At 41.2% G+C, this 10,470-nt stretch overlaps 1 pseudogene; it reads left to right on the top strand.

The window, feature by feature from the left end:
• Window positions 1–2,330: 2,330 nt before the first annotated feature.
• LOC104959630 (metal transporter CNNM4 pseudogene) lies at window positions 2,331–9,388 on the top strand (annotated as a pseudogene).
• Window positions 9,389–10,470: the final 1,082 nt, after the last annotated feature.

Raw genomic sequence — 10,470 nt, 5'->3', positions numbered from 1 at the left:
TAAAAAGATCGATTAAGTTAAGATAATAAGCTATCAGCAACAGAACAGGCACACGGGATACCCGGAGATGACAACAACAACCGGAAGTTACAACATGCTTACCGCAATAGTGGTCCCATCAGAAGATAATGTGGTGTTTTTACGTTGTTGCAGGTACTGTTGCATACGTACTGTTGCATACGTAAAGGATCTGGATACTTCTTCCAACACTACTCTATTCATCTAGATAACTTGATTTAACTTGCTTATGTTTCATCTTCATATTCCAGGTTTTCTCCAAGTTACTAGCTTAAATGTCTTGTGCGTCATTAATGTTAAGACAATATATTTCTGCATGTTTATCTTACTTGGAAAAAACATTGCCGGTGACAACAGTTAACTAAGTTTAACTGAAAATCTATGAAGTTATTCATGCCCTTTTAAACCTAATCAATAATAATATAAATACAAGTTTAACATATAAACCTCAAGAGATTTCCAACTCATGGTGTACTTTCTCATAGATCTTAATAAAGCTGGGAAGATGTCCATAATAGGTATTGAAATGTCTTAAAGGATGACGTACAGATCATTATTTAGTCTGCAAGAATGGTGTATCAGAAAATCTTTCCTTAATTTAACTCCTGAAAGTGCACGTTCCTGCAATTTAGATCATAAAATTATGACCAATGAAGCTCCTTTTTCATAATAAAGGTGTGTTTGGTACTTTCAGCCGTGTGAAAACATTTTTTAAATGTTGTCCTGGGTTTAATAACTCATTTCCTGAAAGCATTTACATCTATAAGATCTACCTCAGGCCAGAAAGAAGGTATTTAATTATCTCCAATCACTATCAGTGGCTTGTATGCAAACAGCCGGGAAATAGAAACAATATATCATTACATGAATAATAACATATGATTCAATCAACACAGTTTAATGAACATGGTAGTACACAATAATCCCATCAGCTACAAATCAAAACAAACATTATACATGATTATTATTCTTAGTTGCAGATAATTATTTTTACAACACTGTCACCGGAAAGTCTTAATATGCGTTTTGATAAAGAACCTTCCTTTTTATTAATTGGGATGACTACCATGTGTATATAATGTTATACCATGAAATATAATAAACCAATAAACTGTAATGACTGGATTTGTTATTTTTTTTGACTTTTTGGGAATCTGAAATAAAGATTGTATTTAGGTTTTTTTAGCCATCATTGAATAATTTTAAAACTACTTTTGTATGCTGGCTGTATATTAATACAAAGCTGTAGTATAACAACCTTACATTATTATTTTTTGAAAAGGCCTGAAAAACAGTTTTCTCTAAATAAAAAAGGACTTGGACTTGAGCCTCTTAACTTGGAAATACTTGCTAACTTTCCCTAAACCTAAAGACTAAAAAGTATTTGATATGTTATTTAACAAATGTGCCACTAATAAATTCACGTTAATTATTTATTTACAGGATCATAACGTTAATGCTGGAGGTCGTGTTATTAGCCATTTTCATTAGGCTGCACTGTGTGATATAGCCACCAAGGGGAGCTCTGTTATAAGTAAAGAAATGTATACACACGCTGATGTTAGTAAAAGAAAAAGGGAGGACATCGTTTGTTATCTTTGAAGGCACATTAATACAATAATCCGGTTTCTGTATTTCTCCAACTTGTCCCTTTTTTCTTTTTAGTACCAGTTTAGTTTTGTCCATATTTAAGATTAAACTGCAGGTTGAAGCAGGAAGTTATTCAATGTTCATTAAAAGACAGCACACATATATTTGTTTGTTTTGGATTCCTCTGTAATACCTCAAAGAGTCTTAAGGAAAGACACCAAAAAAATATCTTTCTGATTAAAAAAAAAACTTTAATCAAGCCAATATAACCTTTATTTGTTTCTGTATGTCAGTCTTTTTTTCGCACATATCTTTATCACAATGGATCCTTTATTAAAAAGTTTAAATTAATTCAGAAATTCAAAATGTTAATGAATGATATTAAAACTCCGAATGTTGTCCCAAATATTAATGGACACTATTTCATGTTTTAGATTCTAATTGTTCTGTTTTCCTGGGTGATTTTTCATGTATTGTTGGAGGAAGCCTAGGTTTGTATTGCCAACGACTGCGTCACTTTATTTCTTGTGAAGAAGATAATAAAGAACTTGAAACTAATCCACCTTAAAAGCAAAAAAAGAAATATCAGTCGACCTTTAAAATGAAAACATAGGGGGCTCGGTTGAGTGACGTTTCTCCCGCTAATTGGCTGTATTTTCTGGCATGCAGATGAGGGGGGTGGGCTCGTGGAAACGAGTAGCTGACGTCATTTCCCCTATTCGCATAGAGTGAAACAAACATGGCGATAGAGTCGAGTGGTCGGGGGTTTACGCTAACTTTATTCGTGTTTTCTTGTGTTTTTGCGGGCAGGCAAGCCCTGGAGGCGCCGGCGGAGACAAGACTCGGCCCCCGGATACTCGGCATGAGGCTGGAGAGGAGCGACACGCCGGCCGGGACCACCGAAAGAGGGGTTATTCAGGTGACCGAGGGCAGCTACACCCTCTTCAGGTTCTACGGGCTCCGCTTGCGCTCAAACAGCTCTGCTCTCATCAAGTTTATGGAACTTTACTCCAGCGATAAAGAGGATGATAGTTTCGGCGCCATCATGCACCCCTTCAATAGGACTTGTCCGGAGCACACGAAGGATATAGAAGTGAAGGGGTCCATGGTTGTAACCAACCAAAACACCTCCGGGGTGGTCAGCCTCTTTATCAAGGAGCTCCGCAAGAGCGAGGCGGTAAAGGTGTTCGGCTTGTGTGTCCGCGACACCCAGGAGAAGGAGGAGACGTGGTACCTGCTGGACGATGAGGACGCCAGGCTGCGGGTGGTGGAAGTGGCGAAGTCCTTATTGCCTGTCTGGCTGCAGGTGATCCTCATAGCCTTCCTGCTGGTGCTATCCGGCATGTTCAGCGGGCTCAACCTTGGGCTGATGGCGCTGGACCCGATGGAGCTCCGCATCGTGCAGAGCTGCGGCACCGAGAAGGAGAAGAAGTATGCGCGGAAGATCGAGCCCATCCGCAGGAAGGGAAACTACTTACTGTGCTCGCTGCTCCTGGGAAACGTCCTGGTCAACACCACCCTCACCATCCTCCTGGACGACCTCACCAAGTCCGGGATCGGCGCTGTAGTCGCCTCCACCATCGGCATCGTTATTTTCGGGGAGATCGTCCCGCAGTCGCTGTGCTCCAGGCACGGTTTAGCAGTCGGGGCGAACACCATCATGGTCACCAAGTTGTTCATGCTGCTAACTTTCCCTCTGTCGTGGCCCATCAGCAAGCTCCTGGACTGCGTGCTGGGCCAGGAGATCGGCACCGTGTACAACCGGGAGAAGCTGGTGGGGATGCTGAAGGTCACCGAGCCGTACAACGACCTGGTGAAAGAGGAGCTCAACATGATCCAGGGTGCGCTGGAGCTCAGGACTAAAACCGTGGAGGATGCCATGACAGCTGTCGGAAACTGCTTCATGATGCAATGCGACGCCGTGTTGGACTTCAACACCATGTCGGAGATCATGGAGAGCGGATACACGAGGATACCTGTGTACGAGCACGAGCGCTCCAACATCGTGGACATCCTGTATGTGAAGGACCTGGCTTTTGTGGACCCGGACGACTGCACCACACTGAAGACCATCACCAAGTTTTACAACCACCCGGTGCACTTCGTCTTCCACGACACCAAGCTGGACTCCATGCTGGAGGAGTTCAAGAAAGGTTTGTGGACATCTTGTCATGTGGTCATGCAAGTTAGAGTAGGGGGTGCACAACATCAAATACTGTGGTGGTGGGCCAGGACAGGCAGAGGCAGCCGAAGGTCTCACTTTGAGAAAAATAAGCAACACTACTGCATAAAGTCCTGTATTTATAATCTTACTAAAGTATATTTAAAGTACCAAAAGCTAAATTAACAATCATACGCTATAAACCGTTTCAGAATTATGTTTATTATTAGATTATAAGTGTCACAAATACAAACAAACTTTTAGCAGCTGCAGTATAACCTTAATCACCTGCTGCTGTGTAGTAACCCATAACATATACAATTTATAAAAATAAATAGGTCAATATGTCAATCATCAGTTGATTTTAGTGTTGTATTACAAATAATCTCAATGTGCAAAGAAACCAAAGCTGCCACCTAAACGCAGGGGAGTAAAAAGTGCACCATTTGCCTCCAAACTGTAGCTTACATATATAAAATACAAAGGGAAAAACTCAAGCAAAGAACAACTGTGTTCAAGTTATACTGAAACCCAGTACATGTTGTACTTAGTTACTTCCCACCTATGAAAGTATTTGTGGTCCGGAGAGTCAGGTGTAACTATTTTATATTTGCTTTGAGTGACAGAACCGTGCTGTTTATTTTTGACACAGTATTTGGTTAGTCAGGATACTCCCACAGGTTGTTTTGAGGCTTAACTTAGTAGTAGTGTTATACGCTTACTTAACAACTCTTCCTGTTTGGCGGATGTCTTACCATTTCCTCCTTTTTTGTATTGATCGTGATGGGTAAAACACAAAAAGCAGCTCCAGCTGTGTTCATCCTTTTTTAGCGATCATTCGGTCTGTATTATCAAGCAGTAGAGCTGAGTTTGACCTTTTTTGTGGAGCAGGTCAAACAATAACATACATTCTAGTCTTGGGGATTAGTCATTTGTGAATGTATCCTTCCTGCAACAGGGTAAAAGAAAGAAAACATTTGGTCTTTTATGCTGTTGCTCTTATCGAGTGTCACAATGATGTTCAGTGTAATGAGACGGCTGTGTTTACTATGTGCATCGAGCATTTTAATAGAAGGTCAACTGTCCGTTAGTCCCTCTTGTGTTTTGAGTATTTGATGTCATGGTCATACACGTTTTTAAATTCTCTGAGGTTCAGGAGTGATTCGTACTCAAGTTGCCATATATATTATATTCAACCTGTAGTAGACATTGTTGGAAGGATTACAAAGGGAGAAAGCATGTTTAGTTCCTACAGAGTGAGGGAAAGCATTGTTGCTATAGACTAAAGCTGTGTTTTTGACAAAAGTGACTCGGCTGAGAAGCGGTAATGAGGGTTTGTCAAAAATCAAATGTAGCCTCTGTCTTGTTTTTGTGTAGTATCAAAAACACTTCCCTGTTTTACTTCTCTCTTCTTACCCTGCTGCTTTTCCTCTTTCAAAACACACACACTTTCACAAATGTGCACGCTCCCTCTCTCAAGAGGCCGTACACACACTGACGCCATCCCCCGCAGGGATATCTTTTTCCTTTTCTCAGGCTTCTCATCTCAAGGTCACAGACAGTAGACACTCTTGCTGTGTCTATAACTCAGCACAATGAGGAATAAGCGATTGTGTTTCTGTGTCCGCTCTGGCATCCTACTGTAAGACGTGAAGGTAAAACCTCAATGAACTTGGTCGGCAGCGTGATTTGTTTAATACCAAATATGATTGGCTGAAAAAAGAGAACCGTATCAGATCTACGGCTTTAAATTGTCTTTGAGTCGTGTTGTGGCTGTGGTGCGCAGCGCTGTGTGACATTTGGCCAAGAAACGTCTCTGCGGCTCTTCTTAGTAGGCTTGGCTGGCAAGGTGGGAGGCTTTGGCAACAAACTGCAGTGCACACACACACGCACACGCACACGCACACGCACACGCACACATAGGGCTACAGAGGGAGTTAAAAACATTCCATGTTTGCTCAAAGCTCGGCAGATAGATGAACTTCAAACAGTTATGAGAATAGTTGGTGTGTATGAGGGTTATGGCAACTTTGAAAGACCTCCGCCTCTTGTTGCTGGTGGGCAGATATATACGGAAAAAGATTTTGAAGACTACGGAGCCCTGGAGGGTTCATAGAGAGAAAAATAAATAAAACGAGGCCACGTTTTATTAATTCGTGTGCACGATATACTTTCTCGTGTGCACGAGAAACTTTCTTATGGTTAGACACATCGAACTGCCCGATTATTACGCCATATTATTAGTTTTATGAAGAAGATGTCCGGTCGCCAGGGCGTGTGTGTGTGTATGTTTGTGTGTCTGTGTGTGTGGGCATTTGTTTTCAGAAGATATTATGATAGTGGCGTTCGTTCCGGTGCACTCCGACAGCATTTAGCACTAGCCTACATCGAGATTAAGATTAAACGAGCTTCTTTCACTTGGGAATACACATGGAGTTAGTCAGATGTGTGTAAATTACTGTTCATGGTCATTTGAAAACAAAGGCCGGTGTCGGGCACACACATACACCGAACACTAAAATTAAGTCCGATTTTGAAATATATCTCAAATAATGTATGCACTGCCATTTCCCCACATAAACATAACAGTCTGCAATGAAACGGTTGTCTCCTGTGCGCTCCACTTCCTACTTGGCGCACCGGTAACTTTCTTGCGCGAACGAAAAAGTATCTTGTGCGCATGAGAAAATATATTGTGCGCACGAATGAATAAAACGTGGCCTCGTTTTATTTATTTATCTCTATGAACCCTCCAGGGCTCCGTAGAAGACCTTAAAGTAGTAGTGAATATTCTCATGAGAAATACTGTCAGGAAAAAAGGATTTGCCGTTTTAACAAAATCATATTTATTATGAGTTCATGTTCTAGGACACTTAGTTGACTTGAGATGCAAGAATTCTATTATTTGTTGAATATTAAAAAGACACTGTAGACACATTTTAAACCTTTATAAACATTAGGACTCAATGGGTGTTGCTGCAAATGGCAACTGCTCGATGTGTTCCCAGTTCAGAAGGTGTGCACAAATAGAGCACAAGAGTTCTTGTAAAATTGTAAAACTTAAGTGCCATCAAACCGGCTCTGGTGCTGGTAAATATGTAAATGGTAGCTCAAAATCAACACTTTTAAGTTGAATATCATTACAGTGGCATACATGCATTCCATCTTGCAGCCCAATGTTACCCTTTTTTGTACAGCCAGTCATAAAGCCAGTACCATATATTTCATGTGAAGGGGGCATCCACTCCAAAGAGATATAACACCTTGTTTAAATCTAGGAAATAATCATCTAAGAACTGTTATTACAGGTTATTATCTTCTACAGCAGCATATTTTGGAAGAATTAGCTATGTCAGAGAATAACTTTGGATGCCTTATTTTTCTTATCTAACTGTATAACATGTACATGTATGATGATTATTTTACTTGTACAATGTATTTAGTCGACAGGGTTGATATTCAACTGTGTCCTTGTGAAGTCTCTCCTAGCTGGTAGCATGTGCTTCTATTTCCTGCATTAAATATATATTGGGGCTGTCAAACAATTACAAATTTTAATCAGATTAATCACACCTTAAAAATTAATTAATCATAATTAATCACCATTCGAACTATGTCCAAATTATGCCATTTCTTTATGTATATTGTTGTGGGAATGGAAAGATAAATGAAAGAAGGCGGATATATCCACTTAACATACAGTATGTATGTATGTATGTATGTATGTATGTTTATTATAACATTGTTCTGTGTGTCAAAATGAAAGACAGCCCACACACCTATCAATCATCAAACCGTGGGGTCTTATTTCATTACGTGTTGATTTCTATCAACATGTTGTATCGATGTATATAGAATGTACTACAGCAAAAGTATTCTCCATCGGGATTTCCTGCAACAACACCACGCCGTTATCTTGATTCTTATTGGCCAGAAGACATTATCAAAGATGTTCTATTGAGAAGACGATCACTACGTGACAAAAGTTTTCAAAACCGTTTCTGGTCTTCGGTATTTCCAGACAAGTGGCTACTGAAATCAATCTTACTAACTGCTGTCTGTGCAATTTACTCCGCGCGAGTTGGCGGACTTTATTTTGCTTACTTTAACATCATTGTTCATGGTGGGGCTAAGCCATTTCTTGGTATGGCTGTAGCCCAGCCATACCCTGACCGCAAATACCTAATTCCTTCCGTCTACTTGGATCCGAAATTCGGGTGGCAAAATGCCTTGCCAAAAATGGGGTGGCAAGGCATTTTTCTGAGATGGCAGCTGCCACCCCGTGCCACCCCGTAGAACCGCCACTGCGACACAGACCATGTGGTTACCCAGTGTCTGATCAAAATGTGACATGTAAGAGCTCATAAAGCAGGGCAGATGCCAATGTGGTGAGCCTGCTGTGGGGTGTTACTCTGCTATAAATCCTCAGCTATCTGACAAGGTGCAGGCTTCAGGATATATGTCTCCTATAAATTCAGAGCACCGGACGACGTTCACCAGTGTTATCACCATGTCCGCCCATCCATCAGGCCCCTGACCACAACCTATGTGTTCACCTTGTCAAAGAAAAAGGAAAAGTAATTTGACCTAATTTCAGGCTTTTCTGAGACCTGGAAGAGCCAATATGTGACAGATGATTACTGACATAGGACCTATAGACTTAAATTACAGGTCAGACTCAGTCAATGACAGACTGCCTGCACATAGACACGCCTCAGTCATGTGTGAGTCAGAGGTTCACACAGGAAATGACATGCTTGTAGGTGAAAGCTGACAGCAGGAGTTTATGATGTCAACACAGCTGAGGTCTGATTTAAAAATAAATTCTTCAAAGCTAAATGAAAAATCTGCATTGTTTACATGCATCTTTCACTAAGTTTAATTTCAAGGCTTTTAGAGCTGCAATGATATCAAACTTTGTTGGGTTTATCTTGAGAAAATATAAGCTCAGAAATAACCAAAACAACCTGGTTATATCTGTTAAAGTTACGGTCCCTGGGTCCTCTTTAACAGCTCAACTACTTATTTACTATTTATGTACACTGTTTCGGTGTCTCAAATATAACTAGATGGCACTCAGTGGTAGCTGGCCTGTGTTTCTTAAAGCACCAAAAACTACATTTGATCTTTTGACAATCCCAGTGCTGACTAGTTCCATTCTATTAAAAAGAAGGATGATAACTCCAACACTCAGCAACTCACAGCAAAACGCGTAATATTAATGTTGTGCTGAACTGTCCCTTCAAATTCTTAAAAATCTTACAATTCCATGCTGCTCTGCTCTTACCTGTCACGACACCAATTTGTGTTACAAGACAGAAAAGTTTTTTTTGTCTTTTTGAGTTATGCAGAAAAACAATAACATTTTGCTCTAGCTGTTAGTCAGATTTGGTCTCTTTCTGATTACATGTGTTGTTGCAGGTGAGCAGTGGAGGAGGAGAGGCTCAGGAAGCTGCTGGGGATCGAGCTGCCGCATGTCACCCTCAGCCTCATCACCCCCTCCTCCATCTGACAGCCCCCCTGTCCCCCGCTGCTTCCCCCCTGCCCGATGCCTGCGCTGCCTCCCTGCCTCTGTCGGCCTGCCCCCCCTGCCACACACACTGTAGCTGCTGGCACAAGGTAGGAGGGAACACACAGGGTTTAGTGGGCTATGTTCATATTTATCAATAAAGCAAGTTTAATGATTCCAAAAAATAGTAACGAAAAAAGGGTTTCCTTGATAGGTCATAGGTGGTTCTGGTTAGATCTTTTGTTATTCATAATTGGTTGCATTTGTGTTGTTCTTGAAATGGACAACGGAGCAAACGTGGTTGTGTCACAGTGAAAGGAACCCCAACGCCACAGCTGATTTTAAAATAACCAGACTTTTTTCTGTGTCCTTAGCAACAGTCTGCTATCTTGAAAGAGCAGACCACTCAATGTCCAAATTGACCAATCAAAATCAAGTATTAAACAAAGCCTTGTTATATTGAATATATTATATAATCATTTATGAGAAATTGTATAATTATGACTGAAATAGCATTTTTGAAGCTGTCATATAAATGGCTTCATCGGTATCTTTTATAATTGAATTGTCATCATTGCCAGATTTAATAATTACCAACAACATCTGTCTCTGGCCTGCTCCATTCACAAAACAATATGATTTCTTGGAGAAGCTTCTTTTCAACAACAGATTCACTGTTCTAATGCTTCTCTGTGATTGGCTCAGCTGCTTTAGAGAGATAAGTCCTGTGATGTGATCATAGACTGTATATATAAATGGACGTAGTGTCCGTGACGTCACCCATAGGAGTTGCTGAGAAGCCTAAAATAGGCGGAGTCGGCCACTGCCGTCTCGACAGCGACATCAGAGTCTAACTCCCGCCTGCTCCAGCCTGATCTAAATAAGGAGAGGGGTCTGCCTGCAGGCCTGCACTCTCAGGACAGTTCCGGTGTAGGCTGCACTCTCAGGACACCTGCACTGTCAGTACAGGAAGTGACGATTCTGACGAACACGTTTTTTCCCTGCCCCCCGAAAGACTCGTTTGATGGAAGTTTTCAAATCACAATGGAGACTCATCACGGAGGTGATGAGTCCGCCCACCGTGCACTTTGGGTCGGCCTTGGTCAAGCCCTTTTGACCCCCCCAGCCTGGTTCTCGTAAAAGTTGACTTAGCCATTTTTCACTCAAATGACACCATGGAGGAATGTAACGG

This window comes from Notothenia coriiceps, unplaced genomic scaffold (genome assembly GCF_000735185.1).
Source record: "Notothenia coriiceps isolate Sejong01 unplaced genomic scaffold, NC01 NC01_scaffold00030602, whole genome shotgun sequence".
Taxonomy (NCBI): Eukaryota; Metazoa; Chordata; class Actinopteri; order Perciformes; family Nototheniidae; genus Notothenia; species Notothenia coriiceps.
The sequence above is the reverse complement of the archived record's forward strand: the minus strand, read 5'-3'. Positions and strand labels throughout refer to the sequence as shown.